Source organism: Zosterops lateralis (genome assembly GCF_965231275.1).
Source record: "Zosterops lateralis genome assembly, chromosome: 1".
In the NCBI taxonomy this organism is placed as follows: domain Eukaryota; kingdom Metazoa; phylum Chordata; class Aves; order Passeriformes; family Zosteropidae; genus Zosterops; species Zosterops lateralis.
In genome coordinates this window covers 39873739-39889640 of record NC_139762.1, presented here as the reverse complement: position 1 = coordinate 39889640, position 15902 = coordinate 39873739, and the positions used below count along the sequence as shown (strand labels likewise).

The following is a 15902-nucleotide window of genomic DNA, read 5'->3' as shown; positions in this document are numbered from 1 at the left end:
TGAGTGTTTCTAGCAGAGAAGTACTTTGCTTTAAAACTGTGGATCTTGTCACAAGTCCAGGTTGACTTTTAGTCTTCTTCAGACTTGCTCCTGTACCTGCTTTATGATGAAAGCAGGCTAACCTGTAAGATACTGCTATCCCTTGCCAGAAAGAACCATTCTGGTGCCAGAAACTTTGTGCTGTGGACTGCAGTTGTATTGTGACAGGTGAGTAGTAGAGAATCAGGGATCCAGTATGTCCTCAGTTGCACTCTGGCTAGCTTCAATGGGTGTTTTGCATGAGAAAAGTAAGAAGGATTTGGCTCGTGCTGTAATAAATCCCACTCAATCCTATTGAAACCCTGCATAGCATCCAGTGATAAAATACTTACTGGTTCTGTCCCTTGATTCCTGCATGCAGAATCTTAAATTACCTTTTGTGGGTGACCCACGCCTGAAGCCAGACAGGTAAATGTGAACTAATCTGGTACTGATGCATGTTTTAATACCTCATTACCAGGGGGAGCTGTAGAAAAATTAAACCTGTGAGGATTTTATGTTTGACTAAGTAATTAAATGACCTTATAGTTACTCTTCTTCCTTTAAAGGTACACATGTGCAGGTACTCTGTTATGGGAAATCAGACTTGGTAAATGTCAGCTCTCAAGAGCTGACTCATAAAAGTGGGATCTCATGGCTTTTCTGAAAATGGGTGGTTAATCCAATGATTTACTGCACTCCAGGAATGTCTCTCTTTAAAGTTTACCTGTTCCATTTGTGAAACAGTCTCATTTATAGGTCTCTCAAAAATATCAAGTGACTGAACCCTAAATGAAGGGAAGAGGCACTTCTACTATGCTCCTAAGCTTTGTTTCCCTCAGATTGACAGATCCATTCCTAGAAGACTCTGTTTTAACCCTGCTGTCCCCCAAACCAGTGTTTTCACTGTAGAGCAAAGAATTCATCTCTTCAACCATTGCATTGATTGCATGCTCTGAGGCCAAGCTTCGAATTTGTCCTTGGCAAAGATGAACAAGGTCTCTCCTTGTTTTCTCTTCATCTGTAAATCTCTAACCATACTGACTGACGGCTAATGAAGTGTACAGAAAGTGCTAGAGGTTGAGATGCTTTACTTGTGACTCAGCATGATTTTCTCTGCTTTTCAACAAATACTGCTAATAATTGTCATATTTTATTAGACTTGGCTTTTTGTTTTCTGGTTCATGCGGTATTTTATGCTAATTTAGAAAATGAAATAAGAAAAAGTGTGATTTTGCTCTTGCATGCATTGGTGACAAAAGATACCAATTTACTTCAGCGTTACCAGAATTCAATTCCCAGTTATAATGCTGATGCTTACAGATAGTTCTCCCCAGTTCTAAAGCACTGACAAAACCTCACAAAGAAATGAAAGGTTAATTAATATTTTTGCAGGCTTCAACATTCACTGATTGTTCTGAGTTATGCCTGAACTTCCCCAGAACACTCTTAAAGCTTTTTTTTGTTTGTTTGTTTGTGTTGTGTGTTGGTTTATTTATGACAATTGTGTTATACAGAGCGGCTGAGTTGAAGTAGGTGTTTATTGAAATGGTTTGATGATTTCATTCTTCTAAACTGCCATTGACCCTACCTGTACCTGTTTGTGGGTTGAGCAGAAAATAGCTACTTTTAAAAATTCCATCCAGGCTGAGAAACTCTTTGAATGGGCATACTGCAATGCAAACCCACCTTATAATAGAAAATATCAAATGTCTAATAAAAGTAATGGCAATACAAACACAAATACTGTTCATGAGATTTCAACTTCAGCCTGAAGTTGAAAATAGACCTACTGAACGTGTCTAATCAGCCTGTAGTTTAGGTGGCAAATTGATGAGATCAGTTGTTTATATTGATATTTCCAAAGCATTTGAAATGTTTGTTCAGAACAGCTAATTAAGATGGCAAATAAATAAAGGCCTCCACTCCAGAATGTTGAGAATGATTAACCCTGCAAAATAACAGAGACTTACTGCGGTTATGTAAAAAGAACCTTTTACTTTTGGTGGTAATTGGAGTGAAACTAAAATAGTTACTTCAGAAGGTTCTTTTTAGCAAATGGATCTTTAATGCAAATTTCTTTACTCTTTTCAGTGAAAGAACAGAAAATGAAGCTCTAATAAGGTAAGGTAATTTTTTTTTTATTGCACATTAGTAAGATACTCAATTTAAGATAATTTTAACAAATATACTCAGCATTTTAGGCTAGGTCCTGCACCAGTAGATTTCAGCGTTTCACTAATAGATCCCAGTTTGGGTCAGTATGTCAAAGCAGAAAAAAGAAGGAGTACAGTATTGCAAAATGAGTTTTGTTGTTGTTACTGAACTGCTATTTGGTCTTTAATCAAAATAAGATGCCTTCATAGATTTCGAAACCTCTTTTTGCCTGTAAGAATTAGAATTTAAAGGTAATCATTTTTCAGCAGATGCTATAGTTTTCCCTATGCAGTCAATGAAAATCTTAATTTTCTTCCAGTTTGAAAATGGAATACCTAGAGGATATGCTGATAAAAAAAGCAGCTTGGTCACAGATTTTTGGTTTTTGAGTTGTGGTGGTGGAAGTTTATGTTACGTAGTTAAATGAATAAAGGAGGGCTGAACTCTTCTAAGTGTGAATATTTCCCATTATATCTAACATAATTCAGCTGCATTCTGAAAATGGATTGTGTGTCATCTGCTAGATGGGTAAAAGGCAGAGGAAGGTTTTTCAATACACTACCAACTGCAAGGGATGTTAAAAAAGTGGTTTTATCTTTACATTTCTTCCATTGCTAGTGAGGATGCTGACATTCATGTGGTATGTCACCTAGAAAATGAAGCATCTTTGTCAAATAACAAAGCCAGGTGTACAACATCAAGTTGTTCTGACAGGCAGCTGAAGTATGAACCTGTTCAGAGCATTACAAAAATATATAATTACTTTTCTGTCACAGTTAATATTTGAATTATAATAGTCATTCTCAGGTTTCCAAGGAAGGGAAGTGTTGTTGGTTGTTTTTTTCTCCCTCTCATATTTGCCTGGTTTAGTTTTCTGTATCAGTGGTTAAAGTAAAATTTTGCAGAATTATTAGCTGGATATTGTACACCTATTTCAAGTCAAATGGTTTCCAAATGGAAGAGTGTTCAAAAGAAATTTTTTTAAAAGTTGTTGACATCAGTAAAAGTTGATATGTCTGCATAAACTGTGTTCCCAGTTTGCAGAGGGGCATTGGAATAGGGAACAGGGAAGAGGGAGGCTTTAAAAAAAAAAGGCATTTAAGCTATGCAAAATGTAAACTGCTAGAAACCACAATTGAGAAGAAATGTGAAGTACTAATGGAAAAAACAGTAGTGTTGTGAAAAAGTAATGAGGTGTCGTAACAAATGGTGGTGTAAATAGACTACCTTTGCAATTCTTACTTTGTATTGGTACATGGAGAGGATGTGCATCTATTTGCAGCTACAAAAGTGTGTGCTTATATAATACATCTCTGACAAGATGCTGCTGGTTTTCACCCAGTCGGTGAGAAGGACTGAAAACCCTTCTGGAATAGGGCTAATGAAGCTAAGGAACTTTATAATGTGTTGAGAACCACATGGGTAGTGCAGGGATTTAGTAAATGCCAGGAGAAATTCTAGCTCTGAGCAGTCTTTGTACACTGATCTCATCAGCATCCATGATCCAGGAAGAACACAAGTCCTCCTGTCTCTTTACCAGGATTCAGCCATACAAGCACTGGACAAACGTTGAAAAGACGAATTAAACTTGATGTGTCTGTAGTTGATCACCTAACACAAGGGAGCCTTATGTGGAGCCTCTGAATGCTACTCTAATACAAATACCTAAGTAATATGCCTAAGTAATATAGCATGACAGCAGTAAGGGGAAATTTACTTATTTTGTTTACCAGAGTCACAGCTGGAAGTATTTTAGGGTATACATTGCTCACTCCTGGATTTCTGCCTTGGCAATGCCTGCTGAAGTACCAGGTCATTTTTATGTGTTTTGACATATGGGCAGTAGAAAACCACCTGCCATCAGCCATCTTTTTCTTTCTAAGTTAACTGTAGTGTTTAGTAACTACTGATCCAGTTTGAGCTGGAATTTTTCAGTTAGGTTGAAAATGAAGCTATGCAGGTTGCAGTGCTGTTCATCCCAAATTTCCAGGTCATATGAAAGGTGCTACAGAAGCTGGAAAAGCTTGCTAAAGAAGATGTTTGGTGCCTTCCCCTGGCATTTGAACTGACTTTTCTCTTTTAGTCCCTTTAGTCAGAAGCTATGTCTAATGCAGCACTGCAGAGGCTGTGTGATTGACTCAGGAATCCCTGTTTCAGTTTGCCAAGCAGGCAAACTATTTATCTCAAGTAAGAGAATTTTGAGGTGTGATGTGGTTAGTATCTAAAAATATCAGTGTAGGGAAATGGGATAGGGCTCCAACAGACAAAAACATGGCAAGATAAGGAAGAGGAGTTCACATTGGAATTACGATACAGTGGGTGTAATTAACCATTGGAAATGCTTAGAGAGGAATGTGGTAGATCACTTGGAGTAATTAAATCAAGATTAGATCTGCTTCTGAAATATCTTCTAGGAGAGTTACAAGTTCTTGTGCTTTGTAAAGAAATTGCTGCATGAGGTATTACAGGCTGTGCCAGGCAGGAAGTCAAACCAGATTACCATAAGAGTTCCTCCAGGCCTTTTAAATCCACATCTCCACCAACAAAGGCTCTTATGTGGTACAGGCTGCCACAGAATTTCCAAAATCTGAGGTGGAGCAGGTCACTCTCGTTTCAGTGGTGAAAGGTTGAAAAGTCTTTGGGCAGGTCCTTGCAGAGAGGCGGTGGTGGGTTCTCAGAGCCGCTGAGCTTGTACATTTTGTGTGCTTCAGTCCCATGGACCAATACTGAGCTGGTTCCTGCCCTTGCCTGATCAACACAGAAACACATCCTTCTGCATAATCTTCTAATATTTTACCTGATTTATTTAGTGGTTTGCATTTTTTATTGAATTGAGTGAAAACTAATAATTATTATATGGTGCTTATTGCATCCCTTCTATGATACAAGTAAAGTCCTGCCTGAGTTCAGAATTTTCTTCAGTTACTCAGTGAACATAATTCCATTGTCTTTAACACAGGATCTTCTATAGCCACTCTTAATATCACTATGAGTAGAAGGGGCAGGAAACATTTTTTGCAGATTATGTAGGATTCCTAGGATAAAATAATATGCTTTCTCCAAAACTGAAAAAGTAGTAACTTGTATGTTTGCTCTGGGACCTCCATGGAAAACTGAGAATGGAGGACATTTGTCTTTCAGTTCTCTTCAGCTACCGGGAAGCATATTCTTGTCTTCCTGGGTAAGAGGCAGCAGATCCTTTTAATAGAGAAGAGATTAAAATAGATTAAAAAAGAATTTTATACTAGAAGAAACACAAAACACCGTGGTGAACAAGAATAGCCCTGGCTCCTTCTTGTTAGTTTGATAAGCTCATTAATTTCAACATTCAGAATTAATCAGGAATTACTGTGCAAAATCTTGCGAATGGAAAAATCCATCAACTTGAGCTCAGAATTATGTCACCCTACTGTACTTAGGTTGCATAGCTTTTGTTACAGGAATGTTCAGTGTAATTCCACAACAGCATGACAGGAAGAACAGCTAAGAGTTGTCCTGGCCGTATGTGGGAATAAAATCTTTTTCAGGAAAGTTTTATGTAATTCTGGCTCTGTAGAAAGATCTATGAAAAAGCTTTTCTGTAAAATTATCCAGGTTAAATTCAAGAGTGAGCCCAGGAATATTAGAAGATTTATTTTTTTTCCAGAATACCTGATACCCAGCCTGAAAGCAGGTAATTTACACTTGGTACCTGACCGTCCCTACTGCTCTCCCTCCCTGGACCAATGTGTATTTGTGTTTACACATAGCAGCCTTGACCTGAATTGGAAAAAAATATTGGACTAAAACAATAATAGAACTAAAGTAGAGAAGAGAGATACCATTGTGTTTGATAAACCAAAGTAAGATGGTTGAGGTAAGTAAGTTGATGTCCCTCCATGTGGAGGCTCTAACTGCTTTCACAGACATCCAAGAAAGAAAGGAGAAAGAGGACAAGATGCTGGAAAAAGATAAAAAAGTGTACCCTTGCTAGTAGGTTAGGGATTCATGGCTGTGGTGAAAGGAGAGAAGACTTTGGTTAGTCAGGAATCAGACATGTTTGCTTGGTTGCTATGCAATAATAGTTGTGATTTTTTAGCATGAGGTTCCTTCTGCACCACATCTCCTGAAAATATATTACATGCCTAGGGTTTTCACAAATTCCTGATAGCCGTCATAATGACTGTGGAGAGTATTTACAAACAAACTTCAGGATGTCTCTTTTTCACATGTTTTTGCAACCAGTGAGTCACTTCAGTTCTGAAAAGGAGTAGAGGAAGCAGTGCCATGGAAGAAAATTGCCCTCCCCATTAGTAATGTATTTGAGACCTCATATTGCTGCTATTTCCTTCCATGTGAAAGCTTATGGCTAAGTCATTTAATGTAAAGGAAAACAGTCTTTTCTACCTCAGCAGAAGTGCCTCTACTGGACAGTGGCACACAAGCCTGCAAAATTGACTTTGGTTATCACTGAGGGTTTCCTTGGCATTTCTTTCTGTTCAGGCAATTAATGCTCATAAAGCATTCCAGATGACAGAAAAGAGCAGTTGTGTTGAAGTCTGGGGAGTTCCTTTGGCGCATCTCCAGTGCACTGCTAGTCCCAAATTCATTGTTTGTATCTAAGAACTGCACTTGCTTTAAAAGCTCAGTTTTACTGCATCTGAAAGCTATTCAGTCTTGTTTCCTGTACTTTGTTTACTTCATAACCCCTGTACAAGAATCCATGATTTTGCCTGGGTGGCTTGCTGCTCTCTTCCAAGAGAGAAATATACTGTTTGTTAAATTTTTTAAATCCCCATGCTAGGTCAGAGCACAAGTCAGTGTAAAGAAGTACCTGGTGCTTACACTGTGCTCGCAATGTCTGCTCAGATGAGAATCAAGAGTGCTGTGCTCACTGTTACAGAACTCTGCAAAAAGTGTTGATTCAGGGAAATTCTGCTGCCGTGAGAGAACGGGAGCATCAGGAATGTTCTCTCCCGATTAATGGAAATGTGGCTTTTGGTGGCTAGTACATTGAAAAAAAAAAAAAATCAGATTGCGTGTATGCGCTCACTGACAGAGTCCAACTTGGACATCACAGTGATGTTCAGGACAGCAGATTCTGCTGTTTGCTGCAGCCCTGGGAGACTGGATGAGGCTCTGGTAGCAGCAGGTTGGTAGAGCATATGCTGGGCTGCTACCAGAAGGGATTTGCAGCTATACAATTTTTGGTTTTGAGTAACCTTTAGAAGAGTGCATCTGAAAAATTGCCAGGATGGCCAAACAGATTATTAATTCCCATCAGCAGGAGAGACAGCTGTTTATTTGACTACATCTGCTTCATTTGACTGTATGGATGGAATGGGCTTCAGAGAGACCTGCCTGTGGAGAGGAAAGGCAGGTAGGACAGTGTGCACTGTGTCAGAAATTCTCTTTGTTTTTGACATTACAGAAATGGCCTTGCCTTATGGATGTGGTGGAGGGGTAGGCTGCTTGTCTAATTGTTTGACCTTTGCCCTTTTGCACATAGCCCCTCTATTTTAGACCTGAGGGATCTTACATCTACAGAATAGATGGGTTAACTATGGAATATTTCAGATGGCTGCACCCTGCTGATAGCACTAGTCAAAGCCTCCCCACCCCCCTGATATATTACTGTGAAAATATGGACAAGAAAATAAAGGTTGGAAAAGTCAATGTTGCCTGAATATTATTAGTCCTAATCTCTCTAAGCAATATGTATTCTCGGCCTTTTTGCTCACTTTAAGGGTCAAAAGCCTGTCTAGAAGTTGCTAGAGATCTAGATGGTGTTAGCTAAATTTGCTTCTAGGTAATTCTAATTCAGCACCACCCTCAGAGCAAGCTTTGGTTCTATTGTTTCAGTTTCCCCATCTGTGGCTTTTATCCAGTTCTCTTTCTTTAATCACATCCTATATAGAATTGTCCCACAGCTCTTCTCCACTCCAACTTTAAGGTCTCAGTTTTTGTGCAGGAGACTCTGTGATTTTATTTTGTCAGCTGAGGTCAACAGACAGTAAAAACATACAGCAAGGCACAAAATGTTCTCTAATCAGTTATTTGACAAGCACATTTAATTATTTAGCATAGCTTGTAAAAGTAATGAAGTCCTTGTAACATGAGATTTAACACTCCCATATTAATTTTTTCCCTAAGAGGTGGGAAAAGGCTGCTATATTTTTGTGTGCAAACTGAGAGCATGAAACTAATGAGATTTGACTGAGAATACGTAAAAGAGGCTGGAACCTTTCAGTGCTTCTTAAAAGTTTTGCTAATAAGTAGTAAATCCAAGCACTTCCCACAGTTAGATAAGATTCTGCCTCTGCTGGCAAATCAGAAGGTGCTGTCTGATGCTTTGCCAAAGCAAAACAGTTTTCTTGGACCAGCTGTATTTTTTTTCTGAATGTTTAGTTTATAAAAAGAAAAGCTGTAAGTCGTAGTCTTGCTCAAGAGGTATCATTCAAAACAATTTTTTATAGCATGATAGATTTCATGTTGCTACAAAATAAATATTTAATCAGCATTAATATTTTTGGTTCCCTCAGGCAGGGAGAGAAGTTCTAACTTTTTACTCAAGTAAGTGCAAATGGAATCTAGCAGGAAATACAAAGTAAAATGCATGTATATCCTAGAGATTTTTTTAAAATGGATTTTAGGTCCAGCTAGCCAGCATTGATGGCTGATTTTGTTCCTGACAGAGAACACTTTATCTCAAAATTAAAAAGCCCCTATCCTCAAAAAAGGAAAAAGAGCCCAAAAAGAATCTGTGTTTGATTGGTTTGAGTTGTATGGTGAACTAGATCAGTTACAATTACATTGAAAAAAAAATAAAAAAAGGCAGCCTGAAAGACTTTGTGTACAGTCACAAAGCTGCCTCAACCATGCCAGCCCAACTCAATGACTGAAGGGAACAGTCTGGTGACTCCATGGAGTTGCACTTACTGGTTAGTTTCTAATTCCTTGATCTTATGTCATCTACTGGGCCCTTTATTCAGAGGCTTCACTTTGTAGTACAAAAAAATAGTATGTGCAGGGAATATTTCTTATCTTGACAACTGTTCTGTCAAGTGAGGTAGCAGAGTTTGGCCCTTGGAGGACATGAGCTCTCTGTGGGCTCCCTGGAAAAGCTCTAGCTCCCATGATCCTCACCAGACAGGAGGATGGGAGACAAACACTTGAATTTTGTGCTTCTCCTGTGTCTGCAGAGGGAGCAAGGACTAAATGGAGCCCACTTTATTTTTTCTTCAAATGTAACCACTGGGTGAGGCACCTTCTGCTGTTTTCTCTTTCTGCTCAAGGGTCAGTAAGAGCTCTTCCCTGGTACCATGATGGGCAGACCTCTGTTTATAATGAATCTGTCTTGAGACAGTCATCATGCTTGCATTTAAGAAAATCTTTCAGGGCACGTCTGCTCATTAGTGCTCTCTCTCTTTTGATCTGTTAGAAACTCATTCCCATCCTTCTAGCCATCAGCATCTTTCATTGTCCTTTCACAAATTAATTTAAAACCCAATCATCCTTTTTTGATTTAATAAAAGAACAAACAGAGGTAAAGGTAAAATAATACAATTTAAGGAGGGAAATTGCATGTTGTGAACTGAAATTTGAATGTGTGTGTACCTCACAGAAAGGCAGCAGGTTTCTCAAATGTTCACCCAGAAATTAGGGAAAGTATTCCCTGCCATGTCTGACTGTCACCAAGGAAAAGTAGTATTGAGTTTTTGCTGACTCTGAGGATGTCAGGTTAAAATTTGTCACAATGCTTTAGTTGTCGTAGATATATAGTACAGAGAGAGAATACTATTGAGCAATTATGACAAGTTTTGACATTTCTGATTTCCTTTATATTAAGATACTAACCACAGACACTGTTAGTCTCACCCCCTGATTGGGGCTGATTCAGAGAGCCTTAAGTTTTCAGATACAGAGTGGGTTTGTAAAATGTTAAGACATACAAGGTAGTAGAACTTGCAGTGTAGAGCTACTTTAAAATGCAGTGATAGTACTAACCTATCAAGATTTCCAGGTAAGTAGCCAGAGCACAGATGTTCACCAGTTCTGATTATCTTGAGATACAAGATGTTGTGCTTTTTCTGACCTGAAATTCTGAAATTCTGTTTCTGAAAACAAATGGATTGGAAAATACTTAGATTTATAGGAGGAACTCCTGCTTTGCAGGAGCGGCAAAAGCTAAGTGAAAATTACAGGGAGTGCTCACTTCTTTCTACAAGTTCTGTCTTCAGTGGGAAAATGGCAGGCTGACCCTGGTGTGTTCCAGCTTTGTGTGGGAGGATTTGATGTACTTTGTTTCCGAAAGTTGGTTGTAGTTGCAGCTTTCACATATGGGAAGAGACAGAGGTTAAACACTAGACTGCTGTAAAAATGTACTAGCATTCATAATTATGTTTAAATTCTATTATTCCTTGCTTCCTTGAAATAAGATAATTAAAGGAACATAAAATAATAACAGAAGAGAAAAAAGTAATTTCTTGTTCTTATAGGATTATAAAATCATGGAATGGCTTGGGTTGGAAGAGACCTTAGAAGTTATCTAATTCCAACCCCCCTGGCTAAGATATGGACATCTTCCACTTGACCAGGTGGCTCAAGGCCCCATCCAACCTGGCCTTGAACACTTCCAGGGTTTGGACATCCATGGCTTCTCTGGGCAACCCATTCCAGTGCCCCACTACCCTCACAGAAAAGAATCCTAACCAGGTTCCTAAATCCTGGTTGTGATAATATAGCAGTTCTTGTATCAAAACCTTTTAGATCCTCTGAACTTCTTCTGCCTTCCTTAAATTGCCAGTACAGTTGTTCCAAATAATTCTTAAATGGAGTGGAAATTACACAAATAGAGTTATTTGAAGCTGCAGAATGATTTTACACTCATTCTTATGTAATGAGCTAGAACTGTGCAGCTGACCGAAAAACAGTCCTTAGTTCAGAATTCCAGCCTGTTTTTCACTTTGTGGCTTTGTAAACTTCCCTCTAGTCTTTATGCACCATTTTATGTGGTTTAACTGAAATTCTGAGAAAATAAAGGAAAATGAACCGTGGACATGGAGAAATGTGGAAGGACAGATGAAGTGAGAGATTTCACATTGGAATGGGGCATAGAGAAAGCAGTTCTGTAAGAATGGTTTGATCAAAGTGTTTTGGATGGTAAAGTGACACAGAGAAAAAAATTGATTAATTGAGAGAGAATGCATGACAGGAAAGATGTGATGTATTGGAAAAGTCTTCCTCGACGACAGGATGTGGCACAGTCTTGCAGGGAAAGTGTCTCTCTTATTTGGGAACTGAAACTTGGTTTGTATAAAGACTAGAAAATACCAGTGTAGAACCTGTGCTTCTGTAGGTGAGCATTCTTCAAGGAAAAAACCTCTTCTACATCCATATTCTGACTTGCTTGAGAGAGCTCCATGAATCTGGTTAAGGCTTGGGATAAAACCATAAGGTATGTTTTCTCTGCTTGCTCCCTTTTCCCCCTAAATGTTGTTATACTGCAGCTTGGCTCTGTCCACGCAGTCTGGAGCAGACTGTGTTGTAACTTGCTTTAGCCGCCGCTGAGTTTAACAGCTTTTGGCTTTGTAAGTAATGCCTTAGGAGAACTCTTGCTCATATGTTTCCTGAGCCAAAGGAAAACTCCTCCAGTAGCTTTCCCAGTGTTTTCTCTGGCTGGAACACATAGTTACCGATTGCTAGGTGAAGATACACTATCTTTAATCTTATTTTTGTATTTTCAGTTTGTCCAGCTGACATATTCTAAGATAACCACTTTGACTAAAGCAGTGAAAGAGGACTTTCACAATGGATTTTCTTTTCTTTTCCCTGCACTCCGTGTAATTAAATTCGTCCACTGGTGGGAAAAATGCTTTTCCTTGATGTAAATGTGTGGCAAGTAGTTGAATACTGAGCCAGTCAGACACATTTCCCTGCTAAGCATACTATTTCCAGTATTTTTCATAACAGAATGACTTTTCTTTCTGATCCTATTGTCATTTAGTCTGTTGCAAGAAATGCATCCACTGGGAAATTGTTAAATAGGATCTCAGTAAACATTTGGATTATATTTAGCAAGTACAAATCACTGGGAGATATTTGCATATTTATTTGTTGAATCTCAGCTTCCACTTCAGGTTAGATGAGACATAAACAATTATACAGCACCTCTGGCAAAGAATTAGTCTTCAAAGCAAGTCAAAGTAACGCTGGGAATACAGGAAGATTTCTGAAGTTTTAGAAGGAACTGTGAAAGCTTTGTGCTTTGTTTTAGCTCCACACATTTTATATCAAGTATGGAATTAATGTTGTAGACTTTTACTGTGATACATCTTGTTTGTTTTACTCTAATATATCTTTCTAAAATATATTTATGGCAGCACTGGTCAGAGACTGCACCTTTGCCTGCATCATTAATGTAAAAATTACCCTAATTTAAAGTGAGCTAAAATTATTAGGGGTGGTGGTTTGTTTGTTTGGTTGGTTTGGGGTGGGTTTTTTTCTGGTTATTTTTATGGTTAGTTTTGTATTTTCCCAGTGTCTAGGGATCTGACTCTGCATTGGACTTTGCAACAGAGGCCACGGATAACTGTGGTCTGCCAAAAAGGTTTTAATAGGTTTTATGCAAGATCCAGGATCAGGAGGCTAGGTACCACAGCATGCTTTTGTGCCCTAGCAAAGGAAATACCTCTTTGGATGTGTTCTTGGCCTGCTTCATTTTAGGAGAATCTCTGTGTAAATTATAAGTGAAAATTAATGTAATTAATTGTAATTAGTATAGTGTTTATAGTGGATACATGTTCCAAAATCTTTAACAACAGTGCAGGAGACTTCATAGTTTTAAGGAATGCTGTAGATTTACAGCAGCAATTAGATAATTTAGGCCAACCCCAAATACCTTTTGAACTCTGCATTTACTGTCCATTTGCATCTTTGAAAATCCTCCCATTATTGACAATTAAATTTGATGCCTTTTACTTGTTTACATGAAAACACTTGGCATACTCTCTCTGTTTGTGTCTCAGTGTGCCTTATTTATTTAGTAGCATTGCTGGATTTTAAGTTCTGGAGATAAACCAAAGCATTAAGGGCACAATGCTGTTCATTGCTTGTCCTTTCTTGCATGCCTGGATATGCAGGAAAGGTTTGCACTGAAAGTGAGACTGATAAGCTTCCAGTTCTCAAAACAAAGTGCTATTTTTATTATATAGTAAAAGGCTTGTGATGGTACTTTGGTTGGTACTCTGTTCCTACACATCCACATGTGCTTTGAAGCTCTGTCTTTAATATTTGTCCTATAAAATCTGTATTGTTTTAAGAGGGGAAAACAATAAGGTGCATTTAAGAATGTGTGATCCGTTAATGTCATTTCATACTTTGAGGGGAATAATTGAGGGTTGGAGTCTGTACTTTGATTAGCAGAAAGCTATTCTTGTTAAATCCTTGAACTGTATTTTCTTTTTAGCCACATGCTTCTGCAATTATTTCGAGTTTTGCAGAATATTATGTTCAAAATACTGTGTTCTGTATGAGGTTCATGTAAACTTAATTTTCCTATTTCACAAGCACGAGGAGTCATTTGTTAGTACCTAGCCTCGTCTCTGAAAATGGAGATTACTCAGACTGGATTTGTGATCTCTGACATGAAATTCCTTCCACTACTTCTTTCATTTTCTTCCACGTAGGTAGGCATCCATTTTTCAAGTTCTAGTAAAGCTTCGTGTACAAGAATCTCTGCCCTACACTGTAATTATTTTTTCCCTTTTCTTTTTTTTTTTTTTTCCCTCGTGTTTGCAAGACCAATTTGCAGGTTTTTTTGCAGTGGATTAAACTTGTAGCTGAAGAAGATGGGGGAGTTTTTTTGTCTTTGATCACAATTGAAACTTTCCACCTAAGAGAGCTTAGTTCAGGCAGATAACTGCCTTTCAGTCAGTGGCCAGAGGAAGTCAGCATTTAATGAAAATTTAAAGTCTGGATGCGTTTTGTCTGGGCTATTTATTTTTCCTTGAAGGCAGAGATAAGGAAGGATGTGCAATGATGCAGCACTGAATGAAGGATAGCAGAGGAGACACCAAGACTGGATGCAGGAACAGAAGGAAATTTACTTTCTTCAGTGTTACCTGATAGGATCTATTTTTATATAGAAATGTCACTTGACAGAAATCAGGAGAGAGAATATCCAAGTAGTTTAGATGCAGCTAGAGGCAGGGAGCTAAAGCCACGAGGGAATAGAAGAGGCAGTTGAGGTGATCTGAATGCACAGCTGTATATAAAAATAGTAGTTGGAAGGGAGAGGTCTTTGAGGAAGCTGACCACGTACTGCGTGTGGCTACAGTCACAGCATAGAAGCTGGCACTAATTGGTAGTGGAGGAATCAGCTGAAAGACTGATGTGTTATGATGGAGAACTCAGGAGGAAAAAGTGAGAAATAGATGACTGAAAGAAGAGTGGAAAAAAAAGGAGGATAAGATGGAGGTAAGTAGAGATTTGAGGCTCAGAAGGAAGAAGGATGTGATTAAAGAACTGAGGAAAGCAAATATGAGGCAGTTGGGCAGCACCAGGGGAAAAGAGAAAAAAAACCCAAATCCAATGAAAATCTGGGTTTCCTAGTGGCATGAGAAAGACACAAGTGTGTCAGTCTGAAGGCTCATTTTCTTTAGGTGGAAAGGCACATCTGTCAGCAGAGTTTTTCTGGAGAAGGAGTAGTGTTTTGTTCTCCAAGACCAAAGAAACACTATGGAAAGATAAAAATAAAAGAAGTCCTGTAGGAGAAACTTGAGGCAAAGATCTCAGAATCCCTTTTGGAACAAAACAAAGATTAATATATACAGCCAGAGAAAACTCTCCTAGAATCTGTGCTGGTGTGGTTTTAGTCGGATTCCTTGGTCTCTGAGAAAGAATTTGGGTGAATGAAAGCTAATGAAAATGTACCAAGAGGCATGAAGAACTCAGGGTCATGCAGGCAGGAAGGGGTCTTCATGCAATGGGCACATCTGTAGTAAATTAAATAGAGCCTAAAAGCAGTCCCTGGCCCTGGAAATTAAATATATCTACTGTTGACTGTTCCTGGCCTGGTTTTGGTGTATGCTTACGGGAACTCACCTGAACTGTTCCCAGGTAAGGTTTGAAAGTTATCTTGGGATTGTTCCCGGTAGGCAGTTTGAAAGCAACCACCCTGTTTTGGAGGGTGATAGACTTTATTAGCCTGGCAGCTTTCTGTGCCAGTTGGCCTCAACATTCTTGGACATGTTTATTTTGCTTGTAGAAATAGAGGTGTAAATGGCTTGGTACATGCAATCCCTTAGAAACTTAGGACATCGACAGTCTTTGATGCAAGCTGTGACAGGCAGCGAATATGATTTCTTCTTTAAAATGTTACTGAGCTGAGATATTGATATGCTCTCAGATTTTGTTTTCATGGAGCATGATGACACTGTAGAAGGGTTGGTTATACAAAGTAAATTTGTATGAAGCATGCATTTACTTATTTCCATTTAAATGTTATACATAAGCAAACATGGGTCATAAATAACACTCCATCTTATAGAAGGACAGACTGTGAAATTAAAGAAACAAGTTTGTGAGGTTGGTAGGTAATTCAGTTGGCTGGACTAAAAAGCCCAAACATTTAAAAGTCGAGAAAATATTTTTAGAAGTTCTTGAAATTTGTGTAAAAACAAGGCAAATCTCCAGACCTAAACAGATAAGATAAATATGAATCTAGAATGGAGTAGGTGTAATGTGGA

General features: G+C 38.5%; 1 protein-coding gene across 11 annotated transcripts in view; it reads left to right on the top strand.

Moving 5' to 3' along the window:
* Window positions 1-15902, top strand: part of THRB (thyroid hormone receptor beta) — a 167839-nt gene that overhangs the window by 40841 nt on the left and 111096 nt on the right. For 10 of the 11 annotated variants that reach the window (XM_083867806.1, XM_083867804.1, XM_083867796.1 and 7 more), the window contains exon 2: window positions 2113-2142. The exons of the other annotated variant lie outside the window; for it this stretch is intronic. The gene's annotated coding sequence lies outside the window, so the exon portion shown is untranslated. The remainder of the gene's footprint in view (window positions 1-2112; window positions 2143-15902) is intronic. 11 annotated transcript variants of the gene reach the window in all.